The sequence below is a fragment of the Perognathus longimembris genome, chromosome 4 (assembly GCF_023159225.1).
Source record: "Perognathus longimembris pacificus isolate PPM17 chromosome 4, ASM2315922v1, whole genome shotgun sequence".
NCBI classification, from domain to species: Eukaryota; Metazoa; Chordata; class Mammalia; order Rodentia; family Heteromyidae; genus Perognathus; species Perognathus longimembris.
The window spans coordinates 68,392,747-68,406,942 of NC_063164.1; the positions used below are offsets into that span (position 1 = coordinate 68,392,747).

The 14,196-nt window shown below is 40.9% G+C and overlaps 1 protein-coding gene and 1 pseudogene across 2 annotated transcripts in view; one reads left to right on the plus strand and one right to left on the minus strand.

Annotated features, from left to right (window-relative positions):
* Window positions 1–14,196, plus strand: part of Cacnb4 (calcium voltage-gated channel auxiliary subunit beta 4) — a 276,637-nt gene that overhangs the window by 26,640 nt on the left and 235,801 nt on the right. The gene's annotated exons all lie outside the window — the stretch shown is intronic.
* Window positions 5,644–6,158, minus strand: LOC125350669 (annotated as a pseudogene).

The window sequence follows — 14,196 nt, forward strand, 5'->3', positions numbered from 1 at the left end:
TCTAAAACCATCAGAATCATCTTACATTGGCTCCTGCTGATATATTTTCCTTCAATAAATAAGCAATTTATTTTGTAGTAGGAACTGTATTTTCCTGCTTTGGGCTGTGCCAAGACCGAACTGGTTAGCTACTGCCTCAGAGGCAGAGATGAAGTGATGGTTGATTTTACAAGGGACAGGAATTACCTTGTTAGACACATACATGGTTTAAATGTGAAGAGTCCTCTTTGTTAAGAATTGTGTTAAAGATTTGGTCCCCAGCAGGCTGACCCAATCATTGAGAGGTTATTGAATTCTGGGGACTCTGACTTAAGCAATGATTCATTCTTTGTTTCATGACATGATGGCATTATTGGGAGGTAGGATCTAATTGGAGGAAGCAGGCTACTGGGAGCATGTTCTGAGAGCATATAACTTATACTCAGTCCCTTTCTGTCCCTTCTTTCAGCTTCTTGGCTGTCATGAGGTAGTAGCTCTGGTCCAGCACACCCTTCTGCCATGACATTATGCTTTACCACAGCCAGAAAACTGTGAACCTGTGAGCCAAATAAATCTTTCCTCCTTTAAACTGTTTCTCTCAGGTATTTGTCATAGTGACCAAAGGTCTAACACAGGCACCCATCTTGTATGACTTGTCAGGATCTCCAAGCAGGAGGAAGGTACTCGTCTCTAGCAAGAAAGAGAGAGCAGTTGTTAATGGCTCTGAGAATTCCGGGAAACCAGAGAGTATGATTCTTAGGGTCACCTGGGCACTGGTGACTCCATCTGTAGTTCTAGATAATAAGGAGGCTAAGAGCTGAGGATTGTAATTGAAAAAAATGGGCACTGGTGGCTCCATCTGTAGTTCTAGCTAATAAGGAGGCTAAGAGCTGAGGATTGTAGTTGAAAAAAAAGGACTATAGTTCAGAATAGTCCATGAGACTCTTATTTCCAATTAATCAGCAAAAGGCTAGAAATGGAACTGTGGCTCAAGAGGCAGAGTGCTAGTTTTGAGCTAAAAGAAAGCTTAGGGACAGCGCCTGGGCCCCGATTTCAAGCCCTAGTACCAACACACAGACACACACACACAGGCACACACACAGACACACACACAGACACACACACACACTTAGAATCATTCAAGTGCCCCAGCCCCAGATCATAGTCTCCTTGACTGATATAGACTGTGCATTCAATCTTTTCTGCAGCTCTTCCAGCTTTACAGTTAGTTCTCAGGCCTAATTTTCATTCTTTATCATTCCTGTGGCTACAGAAAATGAGTCAAAATGTCATGGAAAAAGTCTTTCAGTGTCCTCTTTGAATTAATGGTTGACTGACGTGAACATATAATTTTAGTTTTACCTTTTGAGGCTTACAAAGTAATTATTAACAAAACCCAGACAACTCCATGATTCTAAGATTTACCATTGACCCCCCCCATGTCATTCAAATACTATAACTACCACATAATTCAGTGCCTCACATTCCATCTGTGACTCATCCCAATTCACCACAGGTAAGAATATCAGTAAATGTGATGCTACTTCATGCCAGGGATTATTAACTTCCTATGGGCCACCAGCAAGCAGGCAGGAAACTCAGCTTCATCATATTATCCACAGGGTCTGCTTCTCTAAGCCTACCTGTTCATTATTATTGCTTATTAATTGTCTTAGCTTGTGTTCCTTCAAAAGCAGAACCTGAAACAAATGCTAATTGAAGAAAAGGACCTTGTATGAGAAAATTGAAGGAAGGAAAACCAATGCAAGCATAGATTACCAACTGATCACTGCTGACAGTCTTATCTATTTGATCCCAGGCACTTTTGAGAAGCCATAGAAAGTGCATCTCGGAATTGTCTATGCAGGGCCTGGAATGTAGAGGTATGTATGCATAGGCTTTGGACCTCATTGGTTTCGGATTCTAATGGAGTGCATCCTACTGGATCCTTGGATTAGATGTATTCTGTATTGTATGTATTGTATGTTTATTGAGTGCATGTGTCTTTTTATTTTCCATTTTTCATAAAATGAACACTTTGTGTAAAAAGCAATAATGTTACTTAAGTACTCTGTTCTTCAGAAAAAAATCATTTTAGGCATAATGCAAGGATGTGGAGCATTGTTGGAGGAAAGGAAAACCAGATGTAGAGCAGAGAGAACAAATCCTCTAACTGAATTGCCACTTGCTGTTCAAGTGCCATTCAGGGAAGTGAAACATTATAACAAAGAGCCTGAATCTGTGCTACTTGAAGTTTTGAGTTTTGGTTAGAACAACTAAATTCCTGTTTTGACACAATTCCTTTCCCTCTTTCTGATCAAATGTGAGCTGTGTGTCTTCCACAGATCTAATCACACCTTCAAAGTGGGTGTTGTTTTCAGTCAGGGCCCTTGCTGGAAGTAATAGTTCATGGGAAAAAAAGCATATAAGCTTGCAATTGGAACTTCACTGGGAATTAGAGTTGAAGGACAGCTATGTAAGTTAAAAGTTCCTATATAGGAAAGACTATGCACTAAATATGCTCTGGGCTGGTTATTTGACAAAGAAAGATGAGTAAGACTCAGCCCTTATTCTAACAGCAGTTCATTAGGCTGGTTATGAGGTTTCCTGGGCACTGCAGTGCAGTCCTGATTGGGGACTGGAGGATGAAGCTTCTTGACTTAATATTGGGTATCTAGCTTTCAGGTGAGTTCTGTATATGACAGCTAGACAGGACTTCTTGAGTTTTCTGATCTAGTTGATGTTCTTATCGGTATACCTGTCTATTATGAGGATGTTTATTTTCTGTGTTCAGTATATTTATTATTTGAATAAATAAATACCAATACTAGTTTAAAATATAGTATAAAAATTCAGGTGTGTCAACCCATGAATTTTGAGGAAGAATGGGAAACAGGGATAATAGTTTTGAATATTTTCTTCTTGTACTCCAATGGAAGGTTTTGCATACCCTGTGGGGAGCCTGAAGTCTGTGTTGAAAACATCAATTCAGATGTCTATGACTATGCTCATGTCCTGCAGCAGGTGTGACTCTTGAGCAATGTTTCAGTCTTTACTTAGACGTCACTGAGGCTAAACTGACTGACCTTGTGAGCAGTTGTAGATTGAAAATGGTCTTCCTAATATTTCAGAGCTACTGAATTCCAGCACTTCTCCTCTAGATGACTATTGCTGCCCTGCCTGCTGAGACTGTGGTAAATCTTGAACAGAGGTGATAGGCTGTTTTGTTTTGTTTTGTTTTTGCCAGTCCTGGGGCTTGAACTCAGGGCCTGAGCACTGTCCCTGGCTTCTTTTTACTCAAGGCTAGCATTCTACCTCTTGAGCCACAGCGCCACTTCTGGCCATTTTCTGTATATGTGGTGCTGGGGAATTGAACCCAGGTCTTCATGAGGCAAGCACTCTTGCCACTAGGCCATATCCCGAGCCCACATGGCTGTCTGCACATATATGATTTGTTTGGCTCATCGTTCAGGAAAAAATGATTGGAAAAAATGAGAGATTTTGGATGAGAACCAACTTTTCTGGAAAATTGTCACAACTGGAAAAACAGGCTCTTTATTTTCCTAGGGTAATAATAGCCTGGAGGTGACCAATGGCTGCCTTGTTTAGAAAGATGTCATCCTTCCTTCCCAAGCCTTAGCTTCCCTCGCCCTATGTGTCTTAGCCAGCGTGTTGTACTTACTTACATTACCTGGTGTCTTCTGTGGAATTGTGTTTCTTCTGATCTCAATTTTGCCAGTGATTAACATTAAGAGGTTTCCAAAATTAAATAATGTGCAGAAACCTTATTCCAAGCTCACTGTTTGAGGAGTGCTGCTTACCTGGCTTATTTGCTCAGAGACCTAGGATCTTGATCCCATGCACTAGCTGGGGATGATATGTGTAGCCCCTGGAGTGACATTGTTGGGGTTTCGATTCTGGCTCTGTAACTTTTTAACTGTGGGACCTATGTACATTATTTGATTACTCTTTGCCTCACTATCCTCCTCTGCAAAATGGAGAGGATAATAATGAATGACTATATGTCAAGTAACAGACTGGTAGCATTGCCTGGCACATGATCAACAAACCTATGTTATTATTTATTGTGATTTAACAATCCTGTTTACTAGGTATTTGATAACAATTATGAACAGGTTTGCAACTTAAGAGAATATCTAAGCTGGTGTGAATAACTAGCCCTACAATGTGGAGTGATCTGTGTACAGCTCCCTAGTCACAGATAACTGTGCAATAAACTCCCAATAGCCTTCTGCCATGCTTGGGATTAAATCCAACCCTTCCTGCCAAGGGATCAGTACATTCCTCTGTGGACTGGTTAAGGGAGCTCTCTCTGTCCTAGTCCATGTGGCTACTTTTCAACTGCTCTGCTGATTCTCTTCTGCATGATCTGTGGGCCCACACCCTCATGCTCATCTAAGTCCCAAGGTACTCTGGGAGCACTTCCTTGTCCCAAAGCTGATATGTTAATTTCAGAGAAGTGCTAACTTTCTGTCTAAATTTGCTCATAGCTCACACCTTCCATCTTGTCTTCTGCTCTGTTTCCTTCCTAATTTGTCATTATGCAGATCTGGGCAAAGCCAGACTTCAAGGAAGTTGCCTGTCCTCTGGGTGCTCAGCCAAATGCCTGCAGTTGTCTTTGGCCACAGCTCAAACTCCCTATCTAGCCATGAGGAGTGAGGCAAGAGCAACTCCAAGTCCTGTGCTCCTGAAGTGCCTTCCCCCCTCTTCAGAGACAGGATGATTGATGCTTCAGCATGTCCAGTTTGGACATGTGGGTACCACCTAGGCTTAGGTGTAACAAGGCCTGTATGTAACAAGTGCTGGTTTTCTGAGTAGTTCCTGGTGCTGGTGATTTAAAAGAAGTGATTAAAAATTACTTAAGAGAGTTGTTACTGAAGTATTAGTCTGTTTCAACTCATGTATTATTAAGGATCTTTGTTACCTAGTAATATTTTTCTTAAATGCTTTGCCTTTTTTCTCTCTATCTCTTATGATACATGAGAAGTTTCTTATAGTGGCCTGTGCACATTCGTTGGATCAAATGAAAAGAATAGTTAACTGAGAATCTAGGGAAAAATTTTCAAATAATATAGATAGAAAATAAATTTATTTATTAATCTTAAGAATTTGTTGCAGAAGAATGATACCTGTTATCAGGAACTTCACAAAATATGCTTAATACTTTTTTTTTTAAATGATCCTTCTTTATTCCACTATTTTCTATGGCAGCTGTATCTGGGACTGTTCACAACACTACTGTTCCCTGCTGTGGAAGTCAGAAACTGCAGCCCTAGATCTGACTTGTTTCACTTACTTGGAATAGGATATGAACAGGTCATTTAATATCTGTAAAATGTCTGGGGCAGCTCAGAAACATAGTTTTTGAGCCTATAGGTCTAGGCCTAGTTAAATGCTTAGTTGTTTAAATAGGTCTAGTTGTTTAAGGTTACTTTTAAAAGTAAAATGTGATACAGTATAAGAGTATTTTTTTATATTCTAGGCTGTTAATTTAGTAAATATTCAATCTGTGTTTGCTAAATTGAGAAAAGTGTAACTTACCTTTTTGTACTAATTTTTTTTGGCAGTGCTAGCAGTTGACCTTTCCTCTGTTTTTAAACAGTTTAATTTCTTTTATTAAAAAGAAATACATAATCATACAAAACATCCCAAATAGTTTTTTAATCTTTTTTTTTAAGCTTCTCATCATTTTCAGACTTTCTGGAGATTGAAGAGACATTCAAACCAAATCTTTGTGCTCTTTCCTTTAGTATATCCAGGTTAACCATATTTGTGTTGTCAGAGGACAGACCTTTAGTTGGAACAGAAGAAATTCACAGGCATATTGAAGAGGGCTGCCTCTTCTGTATTCTCTCAGTCTGCGATATTTCAGTTGTAATTTTTACTACTTTCTTCTCTGCTTTCTTATTAACAGTTTTCCCAAGAGGTTTCTCTTCTTTGACAGGCAGCTCTATGGGCTTTGGTTCTTCCTTCTCTGTCTCATTTCCTAGTATATCTTCTTCATTTGCTGCTTCTTTGACATGTTCCTCAAGATAAGCCTGGAGCCTGTGGATGAGATTTTGTTTGATTCCTTCAGTCTCCAATCCATGACGAGCAAGACATTCTTGCTTTATTCCAGCAAGCTTCAGCATATGGAGCTCCGCCGTCTTCACAGCCATCTTGTTACCCCTCCATCCCACCAGGCCCCCACTGGCTGCCCATTATTTTTTTTAAGAGTATATAGTGAATACATTTTGAGATGCACAGCAAGCTACAACATTAGGATTATCAAGCAATAGTTTTTCTTGAATCTATTCAAAGGAGTTATAGTTATTTGAAATACCTGAGCATTTTATTATAATAGTTTTCCTTATAGCGTGCCCAGTGGTTCTCCTGTGAATTAGTTATATATTAATAATTAATTATCAGTGGAGATCCATAAGTGTAATGATATGTAGTGAATAAACATTCAGGAATATTTGCTAAATCCTGACTGTTTAATCAACTCTATACTGTGTAGTACTAAGACTGTAAAGATGAATGGAGCACAGTAATTTTTCCTGACAACTTAGTCTACTGGGAGAGACAGACATGCAAACAAATAATTATAAAACATCATGGTAAGTTATATTTTACTATACTGGGTCATCCTCCTATTTCTGGCCCTAGGCAAAGATTAGAGAGGATTGGACCCCCAGAGTTCAGCACAATTAGGTATCTGTGCTGAAGATTTATAACTGTGGTGTGTATGTGTGTGTCTGTGTGTGTGCGAGAGAGAGACAGAGAGAGACAGAGATACAGAGAGAGAGAGAGAGAGAGAGAGAGAGAGATTTAGTCTGAAGTAAAATATATCTCAGAAGAGGGAGAGAAGCCAGGCACCAGTGGTTCAATGCCTGTAACCTTAGCTAGTCAAGAGACTGAGATCTGAGGATCCTGTTTCAAAGCCAGCTTGGGCAGGAAAGTCCAGTGATACTCTTATCTCCAATTAGACATCAAAAGCCACAAATGGAGTTGTGTTTCAAGTGGTAGGGTGTTAGCCTTGAGGAAAAGCTCTCAGAATAGTAGTACCCAGGCCCTGATTTCAAGCCCAGAACCAGCACAAAAAAGGGGGTGGGGTGGGGAGGGAGAGAGAGACTGACTGATAGACTGAGTAACATTATGTGTAATGTAGTGGTCAAAAGATTCTCATCAATGAAATTACTCCTATTCAGTTTTGTGTTTTTATAATTTTTGACATTTCAAAGCTACTCTCTCTCCCAATACTGTGAGATTGAGACTTTTACCCTCAGAAGTCCCAAGTGAAGGGGTTAGTTTAATCCATTTTTTCTCTTTTTTTTCCAGTCCTTGGGCTTGAACTCAGGCTTTGAGCACTTTCCCTGACTTCTTTTTGCTCAAGGCTACCACTCTACCACTTGAGCCACAGCACCCCTTGTGGCTTTTTCTGTATATGTGGTGCCGAGGAATCAAACCCAGGGCTTCATGTATGCAAGGCAAGCACTATACCATACTAGTTGGTTTTTATATTAGTTATCTATTGTAACATGGATAATACATGTATCACCTCACAGTGTTGTGGCTCAGGAAGCTGAGCATGACTGAGCTGGGTCCCTTGTGTTACCTATAGTCATAGGCTGCAATCAGGGAGAGTATCCACTAGGGTTGGGGTGTTATCTGAAGACTTGTGTGGGGAAGTATCTGCTTCTAAGTTCTCACTTGCATGGGCCATGGTTATTGACTGGAGACCACTCTCAGTTTCTTGCCATGTGGGCCTCTCGCCAGTGAGAGGGAATCTGTTAGCAAGATAGAGGGTAGTAATTTATTGTATGTGATCATGAATGTTCTGTTTCTCTTCATTGCTTTGTCCTATTGGTTAGTGTTACGGGTCTGGGGGAGGTAACCCAAGTGGGACTCAAACCCATGTCCCTCCAGAGTCCACCACACAGAGACAGCCTCAAGCAAAGATGGATTTATTGGGGAAGTAAAAAGCGAACTGACCAGCTAGGGACACAGCACAGACTCAGGAGCTGAAACTGCTACCCCTAACAGTCCTCGAGCTGGGGTTTATAAAGGTAAAAGTGTAGCACAGATATAGGAGGTTGACGCAGGGGGTAGAGCAAGCAACAAATGAGTTAAGCAAGCCATTTACAGAAGCAGAATTTTGCAGTTAGGTTGACCTAATATTTAACTTCATTTTAACAATTGCTACCATGTTTCCCTAATCAAGATGGAGTCAGCTCTACTCCCTACAACAGTTAGGAGTATGTAACTCATGGAGAGAGCACTAAGACCAGGAATAACAGAAGGCAAGGATCATTGAGGCCATCTTAGTGCTCTTCCAGCGTTTTCAGTGGAGATTGGCATGAGAAGTTGAGGCCTTTGTGGCTGTAAGAAATAGACACAAGACACAAAGCCAAGAATAAGAGCTCAGGGACAGCATTGTATCTACAAGGAGAAAGCCCTCTTCTCTCCTCATCCTCTTGTAGAAACTTCAGAAATCTTAGATAGGTGTTGAATTTTTCACCTGATATGACCCAGTGGCAACCAGAGCCTGAGGAGAGCATTGATTCTAGTTACCATTTGGGTTGTGAGCAGGAGGGAACTGTGAAAAAATGCACAGTGCCCCTCTAGTGGGTCTGTTCTCTGCTCAGTGAAGTTGGGAAGGCTAGGCCAGGGAAGAAGTGTTGCCTGGCTTCTCCTGCATGAGTAGCAGGCTGCTCTGTGAGGAGGGAAATGTGTTCTATAGACCAGGGAGTTACAACCTGCTCTGTTGTGGGGAGGGAAATGTATTCTACAGACCAAGGAGTTAGAACCTGCTCTGTTGTGGGGAGGGAAATGCATTCTACAGACCAGGGAGTTACAGCCATGCATGATTTTGCCAACTAAGAAAAATATGATGAGGCCTAAGTGTGTGAACAACAGGAGAGGATTGCAGCAAATGAGCCAAGGAAGCACTTGGGACCTTGGAATTTCTGAAAATCACTAATATCTAAATATTTATGCACATATTGAGGAGTCAGTCGGTACAACCCGATTTCTGACAGCAGTGGTGATGGGAGAAGCTACATTAGCAGTTGATTATGTAGTTATTCAGATGTAGGATGACAGAAAAATTGTTAGCTTTTGTCAGCCCTCATTTGCTCTGGGTTTTGACTGCTTTTGCTCACAATGCCCTATTTCTCTCTTCTTCCTCCTTTATTGTCAAAGTTAAGAGTGTTTTAGAGGGTAGGATTACTCAGAAGGCAAAGGTATTTGTCTTGACAATAATTTCTTATTTGTCTTTTGATCTCAGAACCAGGGAGAGGCAAAAAAATCACTTTCAAAACTATTTTGAGGACTAATTAGGAAATCTAAAAGCACTGACACTTAAAAGCCTTACCTAGACTTATAAGTGTTCAGTAATAATCACAGTGCTAATCAGAGAGCAGCAGGACTCAGCAGGGTGAGAAAGTCCTTTGCCCCACATGGCCTGGGGGCTGTGTGGATTGTGTTTCCACAGGTGAGAGAAGCTAGCAAAGGGGAAGCACGTCGCTATAGCCGGACAGGAATGAATCTAGGCAGAATGGACAAATGCCAGCTGAAGGAGGATGACTTAAAAAAAGAAGGTGGTCATATGATATGGTACGCAAACACAAGTAGCCAAAGGAAAAAAGATAATTTGGATGCCATCAAAATTAAAAACGTGGACTAGGTTGTAGCTCAGGGGTAGAGAACATGTTTAGCGTTCAGAGGGCCTTGGGTTCACTCTTTAGCATCAAACATATTAAAGAAGTAAACATTAAAAACTTTTGTGCTTCAAAGGTCACTGTCAAAGAAGTGAAAAGAGAAACTACAGAATGGGTGCAAATATTTACAAATCATATACACCTATCAGGGGACTTATATCTAAGATATATGACGAACTCTTAGAATATAACATCAGTAAGACAGGTAACATATTTCCAAAATCGAGATAAGACCTAAGTAGATATTTCTCCAAAGAAGACTGGCTGCCAGATTTAAAATCCCATGAAAAGATGCTTACTTAGTCTCATGAGTCATCAAGAAAATGCAAATCAAACCCATGATGAAAGACAACTTTATGCCATTACGATGGCTGTAATTACCAAGATAATTTTGAAGAAGATGTGAGGAAATTTGAATCCTCACACTGAGAGTAGCCACATAAGATGGTGCAGTTGCCTGGGAAGAGTTTGGTAGTTTCCAGAAGATTAAGTGCAGTGTGGCCTAATGACCACGCCTTTCTACTTCAGAGTATGTGTTTGGGAGAAACAAAAGCTTATGCCCACTTCAAAACTTTATAAGAATGTTTATTGCACTACTATTCACCACAAACAGCAAATGGATACAACCTAAGTGGCGTCATAAATGGCCTCAAGTGTCAGTCAGTTCCAAGTGTCAATCAGTGCACTCCTGACATCAACTTGGTTCTCCTCCACATACCAAGTAGTTCTTCTGTGGGTCCCACGGGTGTGCCTTATGGTTTAGCTCAATTTTCTTGCTGTCTCCCTGAAGCCAGTGTCAGATCCCACAGGCTGGGCATCTCGTATCAACAGCCTGCCTCCTCTTCCTTTGGATGCCAGTTGCAAGCAGTATTTCACCCTCTGTCTTTCTGACTGGCTATGAATTAAGGGTTCCCACATCTCTTCCTCATGTTTCTTAATTTACTAGCATGGTTACAGAACTCAGGGAAATACTTACATTTACTGATCAATTATGAAGAATATGAAAAAGAAAATACAGATGACACCAGAAGCAGGATGCCCTCTGCTCTACCACCCTGCAGGGATGTTCATTGTGTCCAGTAGATCAGAAACTCTCTGTACCCTCTCTAAGCCCTGCCTTTCTTCTGCTTCTGCTTCTGCTTCTGCTTCTGCACTAGGGCTTGAACTAGCTTATTAGAAGCTTCCCACTTTTAGGCAGGCACTCAACCACTTGAGCCACAACTTTAGCTCTTTTTATTTTAGTTGTATTTTGTATACGGACTTGAATTTTTGCTTGGACTGGCCTCATAGAATGACCCTCTTGATCAACCTCTCAAGTAGCTGGGAATGTAAGTTTTAGTCATTACACTCAGCTCCTTTGGCATTTTAACTGAAATCTTTGCTACGTAGAATGATTGATCACATCCTCGACAATGGATGAGCTAAAGTGATGTAAATAATTGATCTGTTACTATACTAACTTTACACAACAAGTATTGCTAATATTGTTCAGTATTAATGTAATTGTTCAATGTGAAACTTTTCTGAAACTGGCCCTTTGCTCTGTATGGTGTAGTTTCAATTGCCTACACCTGTTTTGATCTGTATTGCCCATACCTGTAACCCCACCCTCCCCCAGGAGAGCTACATTCTGTTTTGTCACCAGATGGTTAGATGATTTCTGTTATAGTCAAGATGCCCTGACCTGTTTGAAACCAGTTTCTGGATATTTTTCGAAAGTAATGAACTGGTTCCTGGACACTTCTCGAAATTAACGAACCATTACAATTAGGCAAAAGGGAAAATTCCTGTGGTTTTGGGTTTAAAAGCAGTCTTCTGAGATGACTGGAGACTGCATCTTGAGATCCCAGCCTTGAGTGCAGTCTTGGCGCGCCAGTACTTTCTTGCTCAATAAAATTCTTTCCATCCCTGATTGTCATCTGAGTGGTCTCATTGATTGTCGATTTCTGGACCCCATAACAGAGCAACTGAAAATCGCCCCTTTCTGCTTCCTTGGAGCTTAGGAAATGCAGCTGAAGGTTCCACCCCTCTTGTTATGCCTGTACCTTTCTGATGACCAGCCCCTGTCTTGACCTATAAGGAGTCACAAGGCATCTTGCTGACATATAGAAAACATTCATAGAGCTTTTAAGAGTTTAGGAGTTGTGTGCAGGGAACAAGGGGTAGAAACTCCATCCATCATGTGCATATTTCATATCATTTATGTTACAGATGGATAATGGAATATTATTTGACAACGAAAAGGAATGACATGCTGATGTATGTTGTAACATGGATGAGCTTTGAGAACATTATGCTAGAATCAAGAAGTCAGACACACAAAACTCACGTATTACACATTTTTAAGTGGATGGAAAATCTAGAGACAGAAAGTAGATTAGGGATTGTCTGGATGGAGAGTTTTTGTGGAATGTAGAAGGACTGCTGAGGTCTTGTGCTCAGGCTGTGATAACACATAATTGTAGCTGGTTGGTTTACACATCAGAAATTCTTCCTGGTGGCACATGTGAGACAGCAGCAGAAGCCAAGGTCTCCTGTCTCTTTTAAGACTGTTATGACCTAATTACTACTTACTGAGGATTAGGGTTTCAATGTAGGAATTTAGGGGTGGTCATAAATAGTCATAAGAACAATTTTTTTCTTTTGGAATGATAAAAATGTTTTCTTTGGGAGTAATAAAATTGATTATAATGGTTGCATCACTTTGAAAATGAAAAAAAATAAATTGTTTAAATAGATGAATTGAGTGGTAGCTGAATTATATATCAATAACTTTGCTCCTCTATCCTATTCTCCCACCCTTCTGCCCCTAAAAGATTTTGAAAGTAAAATGCCACAGAGAAAGTTACACTTCTGACCAAGGGTGAGAGGTTGCCAGTGGGTAAATGTTTTTCTTTATTGTTGTGTTAGGTCATCCTGTGTGGGCTTATTCTTGTTGTTATAGTAGTTGTTGTTTTAGAGAAAGTGGATGTGTCTGCATTTCCTCTCCCCATTCTCCCAGAACTGGCCCCATTTGCTTGCTAAGACAACAGTGAGCATTAGTGGAATGTTAATGGTCTGAACTACATTAACTTCCCATCTGGCTGTTGCTCTCTGGGAGGCTCTTTTTATTTGATTGTGACTGATTAGCGGTTTTGTTCATGTTCCATTTGTGCTGAATTGGCTGTTTAGAGTAAATCTACTTTGTGATTTGCTTCCACTGTCTAGCATTCCAAACAGCCCTCCTTTGCAGGCTGTTTACTGCAAGGTAGTAAGTGCTCTTCCTTTTCCTTCCTTTTCTTTCTTCTAGTCTCCCTTCATCCTCCATTCCTTCCTCCTTCCCTTTCCCTATTCCTTTCCCGCCTTTCCCTTTCTCCTCCTTTCTGTCTCTCTCTCTCTTCTCTTTTTTGTGCCAGTACTGGGGCTTGAACTCAAGGCCTCACATGGTCTTGCTTGGCTATTTCATTCAAGGGTGGTACTCTCACTTGAGCCATACCTGTAGTTATGTTTTCTTGTGGTTTTTTGTTTTTGTTTTGTTTTTGCCAATTAATTGGTGCTAAGAGTCTCTCAGATTCATCTTCCTGGGTTGGCTTTGAACCTTGATCCTCAGATCTCAGCCTTCTGAGTAGGTAGCTAGTATCACAGGCCTGAGCTACCAATGTGCAGCTTTATGTGCTAATATTTTGAATGAGCTAGCAATGGGATGAGGATGAAGGGCAAAGTGAGGGCTGGACCTGGCCATGAGAGAATCCTGAAATGTTCTATCTGCTCTGTAAGTGGACTCAGCGCAAGATACTACTTAGGGTAGTCATTTATTTGCCTGCTACAGCTGGGATGTGGTGTGTTACCAGGAACACTTGGCTTTCACCCAAACATCTACATGCTGAAGTAGAACCAACTGGGCTGGGAAGCTCCCACACAGCAAGGCAGCCTCAGGCAGGGCTTCTGCAGGTCATACTGACTTTTGCAGGTCTAACTCTCTACTGTGGCCTGTTAGTTCCATATACAGCTGCCTCGCAAACAGGCCAACACCTCAAGTGCTCAGTAGGACTTCCCAGACTTCAATGCATGGCAGTCATTTGTGTAGCCAACAGAATTCTCAAACTGGATGACATAGTTCCCTTTATCATTCATTTTCTAAATGAGGATCACCCAGTATCTGGTCTGGGCATTGTTGGAAGTCCTTCAGAACTCAGCTTGTCTTGCTTTCCATAGGTCTGAGTATCATTAGGAGGTAGCTATCTCTCCTATGATGAAGAAGGTGAGAAAAAAAAGATGGAAGGAGATGGAGAAAGCAAAGCGAAAAGAAAAAGCAAGTGAGCCAGAGGACACAGAAAGAATCATTATAATGAATAAAAAAAAGTGAATGAAGTTAAGAAAATGACAGTACAGGGGAAAAGGAGAAACACTACAGATTAAGATAAAAGGGAAGGGGAATGTGAGCAGCTGGTAGAGTGGAAAAGAGGAGAGTGGAATGCAGGTAAAAGCAGAACGAGCTATGATGGAGAAAGATGTA